Source organism: Elephas maximus, chromosome 10, assembly GCF_024166365.1.
Source record: "Elephas maximus indicus isolate mEleMax1 chromosome 10, mEleMax1 primary haplotype, whole genome shotgun sequence".
In the NCBI taxonomy this organism is placed as follows: domain Eukaryota; kingdom Metazoa; phylum Chordata; class Mammalia; order Proboscidea; family Elephantidae; genus Elephas; species Elephas maximus.
The window spans coordinates 42,874,428-42,896,316 of NC_064828.1; positions in this window are offsets into that span (position 1 = coordinate 42,874,428).

Below are 21,889 nucleotides of genomic sequence, written 5' to 3' on the forward strand. Positions count from 1 at the left end.
TTATTCATAATAGCCAAAATGTAAAAAAAAAAAAAAAAAAAAAACCCAGGTATCCATCAACTGATAAATGGATAAATAAAATATGGTGTATACATACAGTGGAATATTATTCAGCCATGAAAAGGAATGAAGTACTGATACATGATACAACATGGATGAGCCTTGAAATATTACCTAAGTGAAAGAAGCCAGGCACCAAGGGCCACTTAATGTATGACTCTATACCAGGGTTTCCATGAAATATCTAGAATAGGCAAATCCATAGAGACAGAATGCATATTAGTGGTTGCCAGGGAGTTGGGGTGGGGAGCAAGGATGTGGAGTGACTAACACGTTTAAAGCTTTTTTGGGAGGTGATAAAAATGTCCTGGAATTAGATAATGATGATGGTTGCACAACTCTGTGAATATACCGAAAAAAAAAAAAGACACTGAAGAGCACATTAAAATGGTGAATTGTGTGGAATAGTAATGATATCTCAAAAAAAAAAACCTAAAAAGAGAAAGAAAAGACATGTAAACTTCATCTTTTAGACCCTAAGCAGCTACTGAAGATTTTCAAGTAGGAGAGTAGGTAACCTGTTCACATTTGCATTTTGATTTCTATCTCTTTACTGTCATTTCCCTTGGCCTGCAGCAGCATTTCTCACATTGTGTTCCAAGAACACTTTAATCCCATGAAATAAATGGTCCAACAAAAATGGTTTTCATCGTCAAAACCCTGGGAAGCTGTATACTATCTCTCTCCCAAATATTTCTTATTCATATCCATGTAATAATGGTCCTGAAAAGTCCTACAGTAAGGAATCCTGCTTAACTCTGTTCAATGAATATTCCCCAAACCTATTTGACCATGGAACGTCTTCGAACATCCCAAGGATGCAATGTGCCACAGGAATCAGACTCTGGGAAAGCTGGCCTCCAATCATGCGTAAGTTTTCCTTATCCCTTAACCATATTTCTCTCCCTCCTTCTCTACACAACCTCCACTTCCTGACCACCCACCTACTTGTTGACCCCTTGATATCTGACCCCTCCTCATTGCATTATTAAAATTATTTTCTCAAAAGTTACCAAAAATTACCTTACTACTAATCTAACCAAACCAAAAACCAAACCCACTGCCATCAAGTCAATTCCAACTCATAGCGACCCTATAGGACAGACTACTAATCTAGTAGGTGGATAATTTATTTATTTACTTACTTACTTATTTGTTTTCTCTCTCTCTCTCTCTCAAGTAAATAAACCTCTTTACTTTGGGGTAATGATGATCATCTTTTTCTTGTAATTCTCTGCTTCTTACTTCTCTGTCTTGGAGGAAATACAGCCAGAACGTTCCTTAGAAGCAAGGATGGCGAGACTTCGTCTCACATACTTTGGACATGTTATCAGGAGGGCCCAGTCCCTGGAAAAGGACATCATGCTTGGTAAAGTAGACCAACTCATAGTGACCCTATAGGACAGAGTAGAACTGGGCCATAGAGTTTCCAGGGAGCACCTGGTAGATCTGAACCGCGGATCTTTTGGTTAGCAGACATAGCAATTAACCACTACACCATCAGGGTTTCCATTGGTAAAGTAGAGGGTCAGTGAAAGAGAGGAAGACCCTCAACAAGATGGATTGATACAGTGGCTGCAACAATGGGCTCAAGCATAGCAAGGATTGTGAGGATGGCGCAGGACCAGGCAGTGCTTCGTTGTATTATACGTAGGGTCACTATGAGTTGGAACTGACTCGACAGCTCCTGACAACAGTTTACTTCTCTGACCACCCTTTTTTCCTCCTCCTGCTCCCTAAATAAGAAATATTTCCCCAAAGATCTGTTCTTGATCTTATTATTTTCTGGACCCCTTGGCGATCTTATCCAACCCATGCTTTCTAGAGGATTTGAAACCCTTTGCCCCAGTACCTCACCACAGCTCCAGTCTCATTTCTAACTGCTGGTTGCACCGGTCCACCTGGCTAGGCTGAAAAGGCTGCTCAATCTCAATGTGACCTAAACTAAACATGTAATCTTTCTCCTGTGGCTTCTCTATATTGATATCAGTTTCTTCACAAATCATAAGACTTTCTTAGTCCCTTCATGCAATCAGTTGCCAAGTCCTGTTGATTCTACATTTGTATCTCTCAATTCTAGACTCTATACTCCATTCCAGCTGAAAACAACCTACTTTAAGTAATCATTATAACATGACTGGAATGTGCTACCGTGTATTCATACGTCTTATTCATCCTGCAAAACCTGATTCAAACACCACTACCTTTGTACCATCTGTCCCAATCTCCCCTACTAGAAGTAACCTCTCTTGCCTCCAAAAGCCTGCCAGGCTCTATCTACACCCTCACTGTTACTATAGTCCCCATAAAACAAGACAAGAGAGTGTGACCCTGCTCATTAATGGAAGCTCCTGGAGTCAAGAAACATAGCCACTAGATGACACATTGCAATTTAAAATTTCTATTGCATTGTTTTGCACTCAACTAAAGGTATTTAAGAGAGCTTAAACCACTCTGCCACCAGGTATCTACGTAAGGCAAATGCCTTACGTAGATACCTGGTGGCAGAGTGGTTAAGAGCTACAGCTGCTAACCAAAAGGTCGGCAGTTCAAATCCACTAGCCACTCCTTGGAAACCCTTTGGGGCAGTTCTATTCTGTCCTATGGGGTGGTTGAGCAGAAACTGACTCAATGGCATCAGGCTTCAGGAGTGCCTTATATACAGTAAACAAATAACTATTTGCCAAATGAACAAATATTCTTTTTTTTGCAAGCATTCTCTTAAGCATTGCTAATCATTTGGTGCCGGAATTCAAAAGATTCAAAAAAGAAAAAAAAAAGGTTTACAGAGAAGACCCCAACTTATTTATACCCCACACATGTAAATAGCACCCCATCTAGACCAAGAGAGAAATGCCCCTTCCCTTCCTGCTACTACCATTGCCACTCAGCTCTCCCTCCTCTGGAGGGAGAAAAACATCGCAGCTGCAACCCCCTTACTGCGATGGATGGGTTGTTGTCGGTCAGGATGAGGCTGGGATTTTATGGCCCCTGGCCATCCTTCTCTCTCCCTTGGCATCCCCTTCCATCCTTTTGACCCAGGGCATCTCACCTTCCCCTGCCTCTCATTCCAATCCCTCATTCCATCCTCTGTCCTGCTGAAAATCCTTCACCCCTATTACCCTCAGCCCACAGCACTCCAAATCCTATTGCCTAAAGACGGGGGAGAGAGTATTCCTGCTTCTCTGTGGGGGTGGGGAGACTAACCCGCTTTGGCATTCTTTGGCGCTCGGAACACATTTTTTCATACCAATATTATTAAAAATAATAATTACCTTCTACACTTCAAATATATTTTCATGGGCAGCCAAGAAACTCAATAACCATTTATTACAATGTTTTTATGGGAAAAGAGCTTCTGAGTTTTAAACATGAATTTATAAATGAAATTAATTGTAGAAGAAGATATTCGTATATTGGCACTATATTTACCCCTGAATAGAACTTTCTTTTTTTCCATCATCCTAAATTCTAGTCTATGTTTTGTTGCTATTGGAAGCTCAAGAGATTAAATCAATGTAATTCAGGAAAGAGCCCCCCAGTTAAACTAACTGGAAACCCAAATGGATACTTGACTTTCCAGCTAACTTAAATGTGTGAACCTTTGCAGGTAAAGCCAGCTAAGGTTTTAATATTAAAATGATGGGAGCTTTTTAACCACCCTTCAATCTGCTTCAGATTTCACCCCATCACCTTAGGAAGATGTTATACTGCTGACGACTAGGTGTGATTTTGTCACATCAAAATACATATACACCTGTGCTTAAGAAGGAAAGGTGATTGTGAATAAGACTCTTAGTTCGAAGGTACAGCAGGATGGTACACAGCAGAAGGTTTGATAATGAGAAATTACAGTTTCCTGCAATTCTTGAGGACCGGAGGGAGGGAATTATTTGCTTTATGCTGGCAGCAATTTCCCTAAACCCTGTGAGATGGCATAGCTCAAGCTGTTGCAAATGTAGACAGCGTAGCTACCAGCCACAGCTCTTGGTTGGAGTAAGATTCCCTGGGGCATGAAATATATTGAAAAAGCTTTCTAAATAGGATTGATCACTTAATTTGACTGTTTTAGAAAAAAATCCAACATGGTCTCCAATTTCTATCACTTGTTCACAGCTCCTGGAAGCGTAGTAATCACTTCTGCCATACGTATGTGTATATACGCATGTATATTTTAATTACATTATTTAGTGCAGAGATGATCATAAATATAATGTATTGAAAATGTTAAACACTGGCTATAAAATATTCCTTACCTTGGCTTTCACAATATAGTGCCCTAATCAGCAAGCTCTGTCTCTGAGGGAAAAAAAAAAAAATTAAATCTTCAGATGCTTGTTTGTCTCTTTTTTCCAAGATAGGTATAGTGACATCAGCCATTGCCACCAGGTCTCAAAACAAAGCAACCAGCAGCACAAAGAGGACCATCCTGTTTTACAAACAGAAGAGCTGATAGCTGTTTTGTTAGCCGTGCACTTTATTTTGAGGGGTTAACTTTTTGCCTCTCACTTACAGTTTTTCTTTCATGAATGAGCAATTAATTACTCTGCTGCTGTCGCTGTTTCAGCGCTTCAATTTACAATAGCCTTTTGTTTTCTTGCAAACGAAAAAAGCTTTGAAGGATTTCAATCTTCAAAAACATGGAACACTTTCTCTCTCTTTATTTCTGAATACAAAAAAAAGTCTATTCTTATGTATATTTAATAACAGGCTTCAAAAAGAGCCTTTTTGTGCACCTTAACGTGATCTGATTGATTCTTGCAGCTAAGTCAAAGAAACACATACAAATCCGAGTGCTGGAGAACGTTTCCTATTTAAAAATCTTAAAGTGTAAACTTTATAATAAACTAGAGGAGAAAAATGTAAATATGTTGTATTTCATTTTAAAGACAGTTAAGCACGGTTTAAACACAGCCAACTCCTTCCAGATGATAACGTGAGTTGGGTAACGAAGTGCTCCATCTTAAGTCACAGAAAGTTCAATGCTGTTACAGCTTACGATTAAAGGGTAAAATTTATGTGTTCATTTATGCCTATCTCTTGAAAACAAGGAGATTCATGTATTTATATACACACACACATATATATACATACAGTCTTCACAGGCCAAGGAAAATAAAAGGCTGATTCATTATCTGGTAGAATTAGAAGGTATTGATAATACCGGAGACATAAATCTCTAATCTCTATCTTTTCTTCATTAAAAACAGATGTGGGTAGAGCAGTGAGTTTGGCTAGGATAGTAAAACTTCAATTATCTAGAATGGTTATGGAACTGAAATCTCCTAGTTAGTTTAAGGGAGCCCTGTTGGTGCAGTGGTTAAGAGCTATGGCTGTTAAACAAAAGGTCGACAGTTCAAATCTACCAGTCACTCTTTGGAAGCCCTATGGGGAAATTCTACTCTGTTCTATAGGGTCACTATGAGTCAGACTTGACGGCAACAATCTTGGTTTAGTTAATTTAATAGTCTGATTAATTCATCATTAACCATTATATACTTTCTTGGTTAACCAATGAAATTAAAAGTATGAGCAATTGAGTTAAATGTGTAGAATATTTTTATTCTCAGTAACAACAACTTGAACTTAGAATATGTTAGTCTTGCTTAAATTAAAAAAAAAAAATACAGTCCTAATATCAATTTGCTGATTGTTAATCACTACTTTTTCATAAAATTTTTGGAAGTGCACACAGATGCTCAGGCACGGGCTCGTGCGCGCACACACACGCACACGTCAGTTAACAGAGGACTCTAAGTTATATTCCAGACAATTAAGAATATATTATCAGTACTTCAGCTACCCATTTATGTTTTACAAGCACACTTTAAGTGTTATCTGCCTCCTGGTCCACTAGGGAACTTAATAAGGCGTTTTCCCTATCATTTATGTCAAAATAATACACAGCAAGGCAATGTTGATGCTGACCTGACAACCCATCACCCCATCAGCTTAGGTCTACTGAAACAGCTCGCTCTCTGGTGGTCCAGGTAACGCTGATGTCCCGGGTTTAGGCATACCCTCTATCATCCTTCATTCTGTCAAAGGATTCAGAGTCAGAGTCATCCTATTAAGCGAGGCCCTTTGTGAATATTGGAAGTCCACAGTTATGTTAGACTGACAGGACCCTCTTTATTTATGGTTACCTCTCTGTACGACTATGGGATTTCACTCCCTTCAATGGAGACAGTTGGAATCTAAGTGATCAAGAAGTTCTACGTTGCAGCGGACTGGGAGGATTTGGTGTAACCCTGGCTAAATAATCAGCTTTTCAACTTTGTGGTTCTATGTTAATGTGACTACATAGTAAAAATACTCACATTAAATGCATTTTAACTCACATTAAATACAATGAGCCAGTTGAAAATATCTCATATTTTGGCTTAAACTCTTGGCTGACACAAAATATTTACCTCTAGTATAATTTTTTTTTTTGAAACTCCGATGGCATAGTGGTTGAGGGCTATGGCTGCTAACCAAAAGGCCAGCAGTGTGAATCCACCAGGTGCTCTCTGGAAACTCTATGAAGCAGTGCTACTCTGTCCTTTAAGGTCACTATGAGTTAGAATTGACTCAATGACAACGGGTTTGGTTTTGGGTTTTAGTATAATTTTTAATACCCAAAATATGTTTAACCAGTCCTCTGATGCTGGACATTTAGGATGTTTCCAATTTTTATATTAATAAGCAGCAGCTCCGCAATTATTATGCGGCAATGCTCTTCAGGGAGTAGAGCTGAGTGGTTAAGAGCATGATCTTTGTGTCCAGCAGACTGGGATTTAGATTCTGGCTCTGGTACTTTCTGACTTAACATCTCAAAGCTTTATTTTTTTTTTCTTCTGTAAAAGGAAGATAATTTTACTTAATTCATAGGACTTTTGTATCTAATGAGAAAGAACATGTAAAATAGAATAAAAAAAGGAAGAACATGTATTACACAGTAGTAAATGGTAACTTGCACTTAACAAACTTTTTTTTTTTTGGATAGGCACTGGTGTTTGGAGTTCTTTCCAGCCCTCTAACTCCATAGTGCGTCTTGTAAAAACATGGCCAATTAAAGCAAACCCAGAAACCTTGTAATTTATCTATAATATTTGATGATTAGTAGATGCTGCATTGCTGCTGAACTAGCTAAGCTTTCTGTACTAGCTTTTCATTGTTCATTTGGGGTAAGAACAGATGAAACAAGGATTAAAATAATTTCACCTTGATACCTGTCTACACGTAATCAAATTTCATCTTGGTACCTGTCCACAGCATGGTAGGGACTGAGTTGGTCTGCTTCACAGACAATGAAAATTATGTTATCACTCAGTCTTGTTTTGTCTGATTTAGAACGTCTCCAGATGGAAGCCAGGAGTGGCACCCATAGAGAGTGCCACCATCAAAGGTCATGAAGAAGGAACAAACAGCTCCCCTGTGTTCTGACCACCTCCTATTCACTCCATTGGTGAAGGAGGGATACTCTACCCTAAACAGTATGAGATAGCTGAACATACAATATCCAACACTGGAAAGATGAGATTGACAGTTATTAGTCACATACACTCAGAACCCAAGGGAGGAGGACACCACACAGGATTGCTTGCGCTCAGGAATATAGTAAAACAACAAGGGCTGTGGGAGGCAGGTTTTGTAATAACAAGAGAGTAGGGTGCCCCTGGTTCCCAAGGGAGGATGTGATTAGCGTCTTTGAATAATTTCATGGGCTGGCAGGAAAATGAGACCTGTTAGCTGAGGACCCAGTACCCAGGTGGGGGCCTTCCTGCTGGGTGGGAGTGGCATACCTGAGCAGGAGAACTCATGATTAGTCCTTTGGGGTCCTATGTAACTCTAAGATGTCAAGGTAGCACATGAAATTTTAGACTTCACAATACACCCTGCCACCTGCTGTCCTTTAGTATTGTTAGTTTCCATCAAGTCAGCTCTGACTCATGGCAACCTTATGTATAACAGAACAAAACATTGCGCCATCTTCACAATCATTCACATGTTTGAGTCCATTGTTGCAGTTACCATATCAAACCATCTCATCGAGGGTTTCCCTCATTCTCACTGACCCCCTACTTTGCCAAGCATGATGTCCTTTTCTAGCAATTGGTCTTTCTTGATGACATGTCTAAAGTAAGCAAGACAAAGTCACACCATGCTTCCTTCTAAGGAGCATCCTAGATGTACTTCCTCCAAAACCAATTTGTTCATTCTTCTAGCAGTCCACAGTATACTCAGTATTCTTTGCCAACACCAAAATTCGATGCATCAAGTGGAACAACTCAAAGGTGCCCTTTAGTGCACAGCCCAAAACCATCACGCCTCAGTTAAGACTTGATGAAAGGTGGCCCTCAGAGAGGTCCTCAAGATCAACAGGGAACACCAAAGGTCATCTGCAGATTTAGAAGCCAAGATCTAGAAGTCAGGCTCAAGAAAAGAGCATTCAAAACTCAAAAAGAAAATTTACTAGTAAAGAGCCACACTTAAGTCTGATTGCCAGTTCACATTGCTTTGTCTTGGATAGTTCTTGGTACATCTATATCTAGGTATTAGAATGGTTTCCAGTTACCCAACTACCCTGAGCCTCATAGTGCTCATGAGTACTATCATACAGTATTTTTCTCTTCTTACATAAAATATGGATACAGTTGTTGAGAAGATTACATTAGATGACTTATCAGAATGCCTATTACATAATGCAGGTGGTCAATTGTTTTCCTTCTATTTTTTCCTCTATTCTTACCCATCCTCGCTGCCAATCCCCATTTCTCTGTGTCTGATAGGCCTATTAGTTCAGAGTTCCTGTCTCTTACTTTTTAAATAACCAACAAAGATTTGTTGAAAACATGATTATATACCAGCACAAATACTATGGAGTATGCAATAAAAATCTAAGTCATGATCCATAATGTCAATGAATTTACAATCTGGCTAGGAACAGAAGATACACACCCACGCAACAATCAGAGAACACTGGAAATTGTATTAAATTTATTTATTAAGTTATTTATTATTTAGCTCATTGAAATTTAATTTATTAAAAATTATCTACCAGATCATCATCCATAAATTCTATAGAAATCAGAGTAAGGATTAATCTTAAGGAGGGAGCTATGAGCCTGAACTTCCAAGGAAGGCCTCAAAGAACAGTCAAGGTTTAATCTTGGCTCTTAAATAAAAACATTTACACATTATTTACTCTGTGTCAGTTATTACACTAAAAACTTTACAGGAACTATTTTATTTAATCTTCAAAACAACCCTATGAGATAAGTTTTCTTATTACCTTCATTTGCTGATGTATTATCCTTCTTGTTGTTAGCTTCCAACAGGGCAACTCCAATTCATGATGACCTTACGTACAACAGAACAAAATGTTGCGTGGTCCTGTGTCATCCTCACAATCACCAGCGTGTTCAAGCACACTGTTGCAGCTACTGTGCAAATACCTCTCACCAAGAATCTCCCATGATCTCATTGATCCTCTACTTCACTGAACATGATGACCTCCTCTAGCAATTGATCCCTCCTGACAGTGTCCAAAGCAAACAAGTCAGACAATGTTCCATTGTGATCCATAAGGTTTTCATTGGCTAATTTTCAGCAGTAGTTTGCCAGGCCATTCTTCCTAGTCTGTCTTAGTCTGGAAGCTCCACTGAAATCTGTCTACCATGGGTGACCCTGCTAGTACTTGAAATACCAGTGGCATAACTTCCAGCGTCACAGCAATGCACAAGCCACCACAGTATGACAAACTGACAGGCAAATGGTGGTACCGATTTATAGAGAGTATTATTCCCAAGGGCACAGTTGGCAAGCAGCATAGCTGGGCCTTCAGTCAAGGTCTGACTGATATCATGTGTAAAATGGCAAGGATTTGAATAAACAGAGAAGAGAGGGCAGAGACTATTGATGGGTGACCCCATGTGTTACAGAGAAGAATTGCTCCATCAGGCTTCTTGGCTGAAATCTCTCTGGAAGCAGATCACCAGACCTGTGTTTGGTGGCACCACTGGGTGGGATCAAACCACCAAACTTTAGGTTAGTAGCTGATCACAAACCTTTTGCACCACCCAGGGACCTTTAAACAGCAAAGACTGGAATTCAAGAAAATAACCTTTTGATTCAAATTGTACTCAAAGAACATTTTACTGCTTATCCAAGATTTGCTCAGCTTTATAGGCCAAAGACATATATAAATGCAAATCTGTTGATATAAGGAAACCCTGGTGGCGTAGTGGTTATGTGCTATGGCTATTAACCAAAAGACAGTTCAAAACAACCAGGGCTTCTTGGAAACTCTATGGGGCAGTTCCACTCTGTCCTATTGGGTCTCTATGATTCAGAATTAACTCGATGGCAATGGATTTCGTTTTGTTTTGTTTTTTATATAGACATAAAATATGACATATCCATGTAAATCTATATTTGACAACATCCAAACCTGGTTCTGGAAAAACTCTCACATTCTGTGTGCTATGGTTAAAAGAACATGATAAAGAGGTCTATTTGAGTTCACTGTTGGCTGTGATTCTGGTGATTTTATCACGACTTTGCTTTACTTGCATAGTAATAATGAGGGAGTCCTCTATCCCAGAATGAAAAGTACCACTGAATGTTAGCTAAATGCTTCATTGAAGAAAATGTTTTTGGTTGGATAGTTTTAACTTTACCATTACCCTTTTCAAGAAAGTATAATAAATAGGAAAGGACATTAAAGACTAATATATGAGACAAGAATGGAAGAAAGAAGAGGCAACTCTGAGATAAGAAATGTTGTGATTTGTTCCAAGCATTATTCAGGCAACACTGCTCTGCAAATAAGCCCTCATGAACTACAACATACCAGGCTTTCTCCATACATTCCCACCCAAGTCAATAATAGCCGGTACCACACTGCCTACACAAATGCAAGTTCTCGTCATTGTATTGGGAAAACAAAGTAGCCCAAGGTGCTGGATTCACAGATCTAAACAATATTCTACACAAAATTGTTATTTTTAGAATAGTAGCAAATTGTGTGAGAAATATTTATTCTTCAAGTTATAGTCAGGAAATCACCCTGATTCAGCAATCCCACTCCTAGGTATGTATCCAAGAGACATAAAAACAGTGACAAGAACAGACATATCCACACCTATGTTCATTGCAGCATTAGCCACAACAGCAACAAGGTGGAAACAACCTAAGCACCCTCAATGGATGAATGAATAAATGACTTGTGGTATATACATACAATGGAAAACAACACAACTAATAAAGAATAATGAGTCTGCAAAACATTTTATAACATTATGTTGACTGAAATAATTCAATCACAAAAGGACAAATATTATATGATCTCACTTTTATGAAAAGTCAAGAATAGGTATAAACATATAAAAAAAGCAGTGTTTTTTGATGGTTTCCACAGATGGAAGGGGAAGGGAAGAGGAATCATTTTCTAGATAGTAGACACTTGTTATTTTTGCTGATGGGAAAGACAACATCTGATATGGGTGAAGTCTCCACAACTTTACCAAGTATGCAAGGATAAGGGCCAGTTTTGATAAATGCCATAAGATACACAATTTTACAGCAACAGTAATAACAACCAAAAAATATGAGTGGAGTTACATAGGTATAACCCAGTGCCATGAAGTCAAGTCATATAAACCAAAAAACCAAGCCTGTTGCCACCGAGCTAATTCTGACTCACAATGACTCTATAGAACAGAGTAGAACTGCCCCATAGGGTTTCCAAGGAGGGTCTGGTGGATTTGAACTGCTGAACTTTTGGTTAGCAACCATAGCTCTTAACCACTGTGCTACCAGGGCTCCATATAAGTATGTATGTATGCATACATGTGTATATGAAGGCATATGTGAGTACATGCACTTGCATGTATAGGTGTATCTGTAGGCACATGTATATACATGTTTAAGTGTGTTGCATATATATTCATATATATAATAAAGTACTTAGGGAGCACAGTTACAGAGGTTTCCTGGACATATCCAAACACCTTTTGGGATTGTTTACTGGGTTAAATTCTGTGGGACAGCTCAGCAAACTGACATAACATAGTTCACAAAGATAACATTCTACATCCTACTTTGGTGAGCAGCGTCTGGGGTCTTGCAAGCTTCCGAGTGCCCATCTAAGACACAGCTATTAGTTTCTACTCATCTGGAGTAAAAGAGAATGAAGGAAACCAAATAATCAAAGAAGAAACTAGTCCTAAGGGTAATAACCCACACAAACCACGGCCTCTTCCAGCCCGAGACAAGAAAAACTAGATGGTGCCCAGCTACCACTACCGGCTGTTCTGACCAGGGACGCAATAGGAGGTCCCAGGCAGAGCAAGAGGAAAACATAGAACAAAATTCAAATTCCTAAAAAAGGCCAGACTTACTGGACCGATAGAGACTAGAGGAACCCCCGAGACTATTACCCTAAGATACCCTTTGAACTTGGCACTGAAGCCACTCCTGGAGGTCCGCTTTCAGTCAAATAATAGATTGGATTATAAAATAAACAATATCACCTGTGAGTAATGTGTCCCTTAAACAATCAACTATGTGAGATCAAACCATCAATGTTTACCCAAAAGCGAAGATGAGCAGGCAAGGAGGGGCAAGGAAGCTAGATCAAAGGAAGCAGAACAAACAGAATGGAAATAATGAGAATGTTGACACATTGTGAAAACTGTAACCAATGTCACAGAACAATTTATATAAAAATTGTTTAGTGGGAACCTAATTCGTTGTGTAAACTTATACCTAAAACAAAGTAAAATATCAAAAAAGGAAAGAAATTACTCCCTTAAACCATGGAAGTATGGCCAGGAGGTACTAAGGCAGTGTGAGGTAGTAGAAAGTATACTGGCTTTGGTGACAGGTCACCCAAGCTGAAGTTTCTCTGCACTGTCCCCCCCCACCCCCCCACTTATTCCATGACCTTGCATACATTATTTAGCCTGAGTTTGTTTCCTTGTACATAAACAGGATTCTTGTGAAAACCAAAGGAAATAATCTAATCAAAAGCTCTTTGGAAATTATAAAATACCATAAATACTGTTATTGTTGCTGTTTTACTAATATTTGTAGGGCTAAGTACTATTGCACCAACAGAATGTATTTCTATTAAGGAAATGGCTTCTATAAACTGTAAGCTTGGTCCTCCTTCAGGGATACTAAGCTTCAGCTCCACAGTACAAGCTTATGTATTTAACAGTCTTCTCCACACAAAGCTTGTTTGTGACTTACAGAGATAGATCCCTTTGCTTTATGAGGATGTTCAAAACGCCTTTATCTATCCCAGAAATGAAAATTTCAGAAGCATTGCTTTGTTCCCCAGGCCCAAGTGCATGTTTTCATGTATCAAAAAATGATACTACTGCCAGAAGAATCAGTCTAGTCCTGCCTCTTTAAAAGACTCGCCTCTTCATCTTTCCTGGCTTGTATTGAAACCAGATGGGAAAACCAAGGCTGGAACCTCCCTGGTGTCCAGAAGGAGGCCAGTCTGGCCAAAGCATTGTCATTCCTGCCAGCAACAAGAGTGGAAAACATTTTTTATGTGGTTAATCATCAGAAGTGCCTACTGGCTCTCACAGGCATTTATGCAATCTTTGTCAGCATGAAGGTTCCAACCACACTACAGATGACGCCATGTCGGCAAGTCATTGTGTTTTCAATACCCTTCAGCAATGAGCTGAGCAAATTCTCGTGGCAGACTCCCAAAGCAAACAAGATGGAAAATGTAGTGCTGGACTTCTTTTTTTTCACGAAATTGTGTGGCGACCAATCCCTTTCATTTCTAAAAACTTCCCCTCTCACAGCAAGTTTGCCCTGGAGCGCTCAATTAAAACACATGAAGGAAAAGAGCTGGAGCAAATTACCACCAATATTTTTAAAGAAATTAACCCACTCTAAAACAAACCTTGATTTCAAAGATGTGACATTACAGTTTCAGGCTCTGAGGAGCCAGAGTAATTGCATGAATGAGAGCCCACAGGAAAAATCCTGTCTCTACCTACAGTTCCGGTAAAAAAAAAAAAAAAAAAAATGTAGCTGGAAGACAGCAAATATCAAAATAATTACAGTAAGTGCACTATGCTTTGGGACTAGAATAGAGGAGTTTTGGTGGCCACAGAAAAGGCAGGCACTGAATTAGAACATTAGAACATGTCCAGGGGAATTGGCTTACCAGGCCTTGTGTGTCTCTCTTGGAGGCTATTCTTTTTTCAAGTACTATAAAGAAGTAGGAAACCCTGGTGGTGTAGTGGTTAAGTACTACGGCTGCTAACCAAAGGGTTCGCAGTTCGAATCTCCCAGGCGCTCCTTGGAAACTCTATGGGGCAGTTCTACTCTGTCCTATAAGGTCGCTATGAGTCGGAATCGACTCGATGGCACTGGTTTTATAAAGAAGTAAATCCGAATGTCTGGAGAGGGACATCCAAAAATCAGCTTCTCCACTCTTGTCGCCGAACCAGAGGGACTCAGATGAATACTTCATGTGAAAGGTTCAAATGCAGAAATTTGAAAGAGACGCCAGAACTAAATTGCATTTACAAGGATACTGGATGGGTCTAATGCAGATCGGACTTTTTCGATGAAACTGTGCCTGTGTCATCAGTGAGACGGTGCTCAGGGAACAAACAAGAAAAATTTCAGATCGTAACTGATCAACACTTGAAAAAACTAGAATCCCATAGAACTAAGATTATTTTCCCCTGCTGTGACGTTTAAAGCCATAGCATTCATAATTCATAATTTTTACACAAAACACATTAATTTTTTTATGCTAATCCAAATATTCTTCAGTTAATGGAAGTTAAGATTCCCTAATGAAATGCAGATTTATCTAGTTTTAGTTGGTAGCATTTGCAATGTGATAATCAGTCATTTACTTTCCCTCCCCCTTTAAAAATGTTTCGGAAACTGAGATGCGTAGGTGATGACAGGAGATTGCTGGTTTGGGCTTGTTTTCGTTCTTTTTGAAATTAAGAGTGGCTATTCTCCCATAAGAAACCCTGGTGTCATAGTGGTTAAGAGCTACAGCTGCTAACCAAAAGGTTGGCAGTTCGAATCTGCCAGGCGCTCCTTGGAAACTCTATGGGGCGGTTCTACTCTGTCCTGTAGGGTCACGGTCACTATGAGTCGGAATCAACTGGACTGCAACGGGTTTGGTTTTTTGGTTTACTCTCCCCTAAGGAAACTCATAGGTGTCATTAGTAGTGCTCTCTCTGTTATTTTGAATTTTTACACAGAGAAGATGGTGCAGTGCCGTTAAAACGACATTGAAAGGGACAGAGACATTTTAAATATTGGTAACAGTCAGAAATCTTAAAGACTGTGGATTACAAGGATAATTAGCAAGTACTGTTTTTAAAAAGCAGCAATTGAAAAAATATGTATTTTAAAAAAGAAAGAACCAACTGACTTGAATTGTAAACTTTCACTTAAAGCACAATAAAAAAATAAAAGCGATTCATCAAAAAAACAAACAAAAAAAAGACCCAAAGAAATTTAGTCAGGTGTTTGTTTACAAACTGTTGTGTTTTGCCTTGTCGTCCCATGGTGAAGCATAAGAAAAATAATGGAGTACATCCTTAAACACCAAACACCACACTAGAGAGCAATAATGTGGGAGACAGTACACAGATTTCTTTCCAAGAGCCCACTGCCTAATTTAAATGCCTTTTGATTGGCCAACCATTTTTTGTTCGCAAGCCAAAATGATTGGAAACACGAATGCGCCAACCCATACTTTAGTTGTTAACGGAGCCAATCAGGGAAAGACCAGTTTGGGGCCTACAGAGTAAACAGGTTCATGCGTTTAAAGAAACATAGTTGTCTTAGTTGCCCTTTGTTATGTTAAAGAAGAGATGCCTTATTTCATTCCTCATGGAAAAGTTCATTGTTTTGATTTCTGAAACGTGACGTGAACTCTACACAGCTTTACCATTAATTTTAAATGTCATGAAAATCATCCTAATGCTGTGAAATATTTTTAGTCATTAACCAAGAAGCTAGCCATTCTGTGATGAAAGCTGTCTTAGGTTTAAAGACGTTGTTTAGAAAGGAGTTTCAGGGCTCTGACACTCTTTTGCTCCACGCATTACATAAAAAGAACACTTCAAATTACCTGAAAAAAAATTTTTTTTGTTTTTAAACAGAACCCTTGATAACAATTTTCTCTTCATTTATATTAAGAGGCTAATAAAATATAGATTAAATAAAGTCAAAGAATCCATATAAGCCCTCAGTTGTTATGTAAGGGGCCAGCACTTTATGTAATGTGCATCTTCCCACTAATTCTTCAAATTTCGAATGCTTTGTGTGATACCGAAGAACACTGAATAATGGGCTTTGAAAGATTTTTTAAAGCTATTTGAATATGCACAGAGCATTCGAGTCTCTTTTGTCAGTGGTTTGGTGCCATCTAGTGGAAATAGTGATTTGTAGCCTGTAAAAACCAGAAAAAAACAAACCCATTGCCATCGAGTGGACTCTGACTCATTGCAACCCTATAGGATAAAGTAGAACTGCCCCCACAGGGTTTTCTAGGAGCCGCTGGTGGATTCCAACTGCCAACCTTTTAGTTAGCAGCTGAGCTCTTAACCGCTGCACCACCAGGGCTCCTTGTAATCTATACTCCTGAGTTAAATTCAAATTCTATAGCAAAAGGTAATTGTTTAGGACCAAGGAGATAGCTAAACAAACACAGGGCATTTCCCTACCTTCTTTTCTTCAGTAATAAGACTGAGTTTAGGTAACCCTTTTGAAGAAAAATAACTGGACGTTCATGCATTATTATGAAAAAGACCGTGCTGTTCATAAAAATGTTAAATGTGTTTTACATCAGCAAAGTTTTATTAAGGACTTACTAACTACCAGACTCTAAGGGTACCAAAAATGAACAAAACCCAGATCTAAGCCTTTAGACACAAGTAGTCTAGAAGCCCTGGTGGTACAGTGGTAAAGTGCTTGGCTGCTAACTGAAAGTACAGTGGATCAAATCCATCAGCTTTTCCATGGGAGAAAGATGTGGCAATCTGCTTCTGTAAAGATTACAGCCTTGGAAACCCTATGCGGAGTTCTACTCTGTCCTGTAGGGTCCCTGTGAGTTGGAATCTGCCCAATGGCAACAGGTTTGGGTTTTGGTTAGTCTAGTAGGGAAGAATAAAATATCTTTAAATAAGGCAATTATGATCAATATATAAAACTATGACAAAGGAGGGGGTAATGATTTTAGGAGAAAATAGAATGGAAATAATCAAGCATATGATCAAGAACCAATGGCATCGAAGGAAGAAGTCCAAGCTGCACTGAAGGTTTTGGCAAAACACGAGGCTCCAGGAATTGATGGATAACCAGTTGAGATGTTTCAACAAACGGATGCAACATTGGAAGGGCTCACTCATCTATGCCAAGAAATTTGGGAGATAGCTGCCTTGCCAACCAACTGAAAGAGATCCATATTTGTGCCCGTTCCAAAAAAAGTGATCCAACAGAATGCAGAAATTATCGAACAATATAATTAATATCTCACATGAGTAAAATTTTGCTGACGACAATTCAAAAGTGGTTGCAGCAGTACATCAACAGAAATCTGCCAGAAATTCAAACCAAATTCAGAAGAGGGTGTGGCGTGAGGGATATCATTGCTGATGTCAGATGGATCTTGGCTGAAAGCAGAGAATACCAAAAAGATGTTTATGTGCATTTTATTGACTATGCAAAGGCATTGACCTGAGTGGATCATAACAAATTATGGATAAGTTGTGAAGAATGGGAATTCCAGAGCACTTCATTGTGCTTGTGCAGATCCTGTACATAGAAAAAGAAGCAGTCGTTCAAACAGAACAAGAGGATAATGCACGGTTTGAAGTTGGGAAAGGTGTGCATCAGGGTTGTATCCTTTCGACATATTTATTCAGTCTGTATGCTGAGCAAATAATCCAAGAAGCTGGACTATATGGAGAAGAACACAGCATCAGGACTGGAGGAAGGCTCATGAACAACATGAGATGACACAACCTTGCTTGCTGAAAGTGAAGAGAACTTGAAGCACTTACTGGTGAAGATCAAGGACTACAGCCTTCGTCATGGATTGCACCTCAACATAAAGAAAACAAAAATCCTCACAACTGGACCAATAAGCAAAAAGAGAAAAGATTGAAATTGTCATTTTACTTGAATCTACCCACAATCAACACCGATGGAAGCAGCAGTCAAGAAATCCAAGGATGTATTTCATTGGGCAAATCTGCTGCAAAAGACCTCTTTAAAGTTTTAAAAATCAAAGATGTCACCCTGAAGGCTAAGGTGCACTTGACCCAAGCCATGGTACTTTCAATCACCTCATATGCATGCAAAAGCTGGATAATGAATAAGAAAGACCGAAGAAGAATGGATGCCTTTGAATTATGGTGTTGGTGAAGAATATTGGATATACCATGGACTGTCAAAAGAATGAACAAATCTATCTTGGAAGAAGTACAGCCAGAGTGCTTCTTGGAAGCGAGGATGGGGAGACTTCATCTCATGTACTTTGGACATGTTATTAGGAGGGACCAGTCCCTGGAGAAGGATATCATGCTTGGTAAAGTAGAGGGTCAGCGAAAAAGAAGAAGACCCTCAATGAGATGGATTGGCACTGCGGCTGCAACAATGATTGTGAGGATGGTGCAGGACCGGGCAGTGTTTTGTACCGTTGTACATAGGGTCACTATGAGTTGGAGCCATCTCAATGGCACCCAACAACAACAACAACGGAAGAAAATCTTCAAAGAGGAGATAACAACTGTGCAGGACTTTGAAGAATAAGGACAAAGGGTGTTGCATATAGAAGAAAGCCTAAGCAAAGGCAAGGAAGCATGGATGGGGTGGTGTAGGTTGGTATCGCTGGAGAAAAGTCATGATGTTGGAAGATGTGGCTAGTGAGGTGAGCAGAAGCAGATATCTAAGGATCTTTATGCTAGAGGTGATAAGAACCCACTCAAAGTTCTTTTTTAGGGGCAGTAACATGATTGCATTAGCATTTCATAAAATCATGCTGACTGAAGTATAGAAAATGAACAGGAGAAGAGGAGGCCAGCTAGTAGGCTGTTGCAGCAGCAATTCAGGAGGCAGAGGGTGAGGCCTGAACCGAGGAGAAGCAGTGAGTCTAGACACAAAGCAGGAGAGTCAAAGGCTCTTTGAGAGGGCAAACCACCGGATTTAAACATGCTGGGTGATGGAAAGGGTTGACCCCAGGTTCTGGTGTTGGTGATTGATGTCTAGAACAGCATTCAGGTACTTATCAGTTAAGGGTAAAAACTTTGTGATTTTTAGATTGTGCACTGTGACATAGTTTAGGATTGGACAATTCCTAATTTATCTTAAAATTGTGCATGTGACATACAGCAGGGAAAGGGGTATGCACATGTCAACACCTTCTAGGATTGGTTCTGGTTATTGAATAGCTTTTCTTTGGCAGATAGGTCAAAGGAAAAGAAAATCTGGCATGTCCTCACCACCTTAATGACAAGAAAAAATCCCTGCACTGTAGGCACAGCATTAACAGCTCTAATTGGCCTCAGCACAGTGCCAAGACTCGGGGGTTAAGAGGAGTGCTGAAGTGGTTAGAGACATAATCGAGGGGGTTCAGAAGAAAAACTAATTTCAGCCGTCACTGAGATTGGTCAACGTGGGGTGTCAGAACAATTAAACAATCTACTGAACTTTTTGGTATTGAGAAGACATATCTAAAATGTTTAGATACAGGAGATGAAAATTGTGTCATTCAAAAGCTGTGTCTATGAGCCTTTGTGCACATGTTTATATGCATAAAAAGCAGAGAGGAGAGACAGATAGTAGAGAATGTCATTTGGAGACCCAGATTCCCCTGGTAGTGGTCCACCAGTGATCTAATTGGCTGAGTCAACAAGAGCCATGTGTTGTGCCCTGGCTATGTGCTCAATGCACCTTGCTGCCAGGCAGCAGATGTTTTCTGCTACCACTGATGGAGTGCTCACCTTGTACTAAGTGCTTTGCAGGTATTATCCAGTTTAATCCTTTCAATAGCCTATGAGTTTAACCCTCTGATACTTAGGGAGGTTAAGCCATTTGCCCAAGGTCAGTTAGTGGAAAAGCTCAGATTCAATCCCAGTCTCCTCCGACTCCAGAGCTGTGCCCTTAGCCAGTTGGCTATCCTGGGTCAGCACTGTTCATTCATTTAAAAATATATATATATGTATAATTCTCTTAAGTTTGAGTGTTATTTAATTCTTCATGAACAGAAGGAACTATGCATAAAAAAAATTTTTTTTTTTTTTTTTGCATGCCACTAGCTAAATTCGCACCAACAGCAGAGAGTTTCATTCCTGCTCCACAACTGACTTTGCAGTGTACTCTTATTTGATTTCAGAGCATACAGAGCTGGTATGTGAGAGACAGGTGGCAGCCGGGTTGCTATGGCGATCACCTGTCATTAATGATAAAGGATAATTACTACAGCAAATTTCTGTTTAGCTTGAAAATCTGACTTGCCCTCTCTCCACAGGGGACATAACCCTTTATACCCTCTCTGCTCACAATGGCCTATCATCATGTGTAAGCTCTGCCTGGGCCACTCAGCTTTGCTACAAAGAACTAAGTAATGCCTGACTTCTTTCTTAGACATTAAGAAGGAAGAGTAGATGAGTCATTAAAAAAAAAAAGAAGAAGAAGCTCAAAAGAAAAGATGCCTATTTCCCTCCTCTACAGACTGTCTAAACTTGTTTTTCCCTAATTAAAGTGTGCAGTAAATAAGCCCAAGTACTGCACATTTGTGGACCAAGTTCAATGACAGTTTGAAAGGTCACAGGTAGTTAATTACTGGATGCTAAGACTGCAAGATCAAATAATATTTTAAAACTGACTTAGAGAACTGTAAATCTAAGTGCTCAGTATTATTTACAAATCTTTCCAAGTCAGCTAATAGCCCTTTTGATGGCTAGAACTGTGTTTAGTATGTTGTGAACAATGTGGAGTAAAAACTTCATTGTCGTTGTTGTGTGCCCTTGAGTCGATTCCAATTCATACCAAAAAACCCGTTGCAGTCAAGTAGATTCCAAATCATAGTGACCCTATAGGACAGAGTAGAACTGCCCCATAGGGTCCCCAAGGAGCACCTGGTAGATTCGAACTGCCAACCTTTTGGTTAGCAGCTGTAGCTCTTAACTACTACGCTACCAGGCAACCTAATACAACACAGTAGGACTGCCCCACAGGGCTTCCTAGGCTATAATCATCATAGGAGCAGATCACCAGGTCTTTTCTCCCTTGAAGCTGCTGGTGGGTTCAAACCACCGACCTCGGCTAACTATTGAGCACTTAAACATTGCATCACCAGAGCTTCTAATAACTTTATAAGTGCTTTCAAATTCAGTGTTCTATATGAGTTTTAAAAGGACAATTTCTGTTCATAATTGGTTACAAATTGTGGTAGGTAGATATTGTTATAAAAATAAATGCCAAAGTAAAAAAAAAACAGAAAGTGGAAACCCACATAAAATCAAAAACCTATTTAGTCTCTCATTTCTTCCCACCCCTGAAGCTGAGGTTCAAATTGTTCTCCTCCCATGAAGTTTCCTCTTGAAACGCAGCTCCTAATTGCTTGGCATTGCTTGGCACACCAGTGATGAATCCACAGGAATCGTTCTCACAAACAGGAAGTCTGGTGATAGCACTAAGGCCTGGTCCATAATTTTCTTTTTCTGTCTTAATCCAGTTGCCACATTCAATACCCAGCTAGAGAGATGTGGGCAAGTTTTGGTCCAAAATAATGGACTATCCTCCACAAAAATATGTCCTATTCTTTGGATATGAA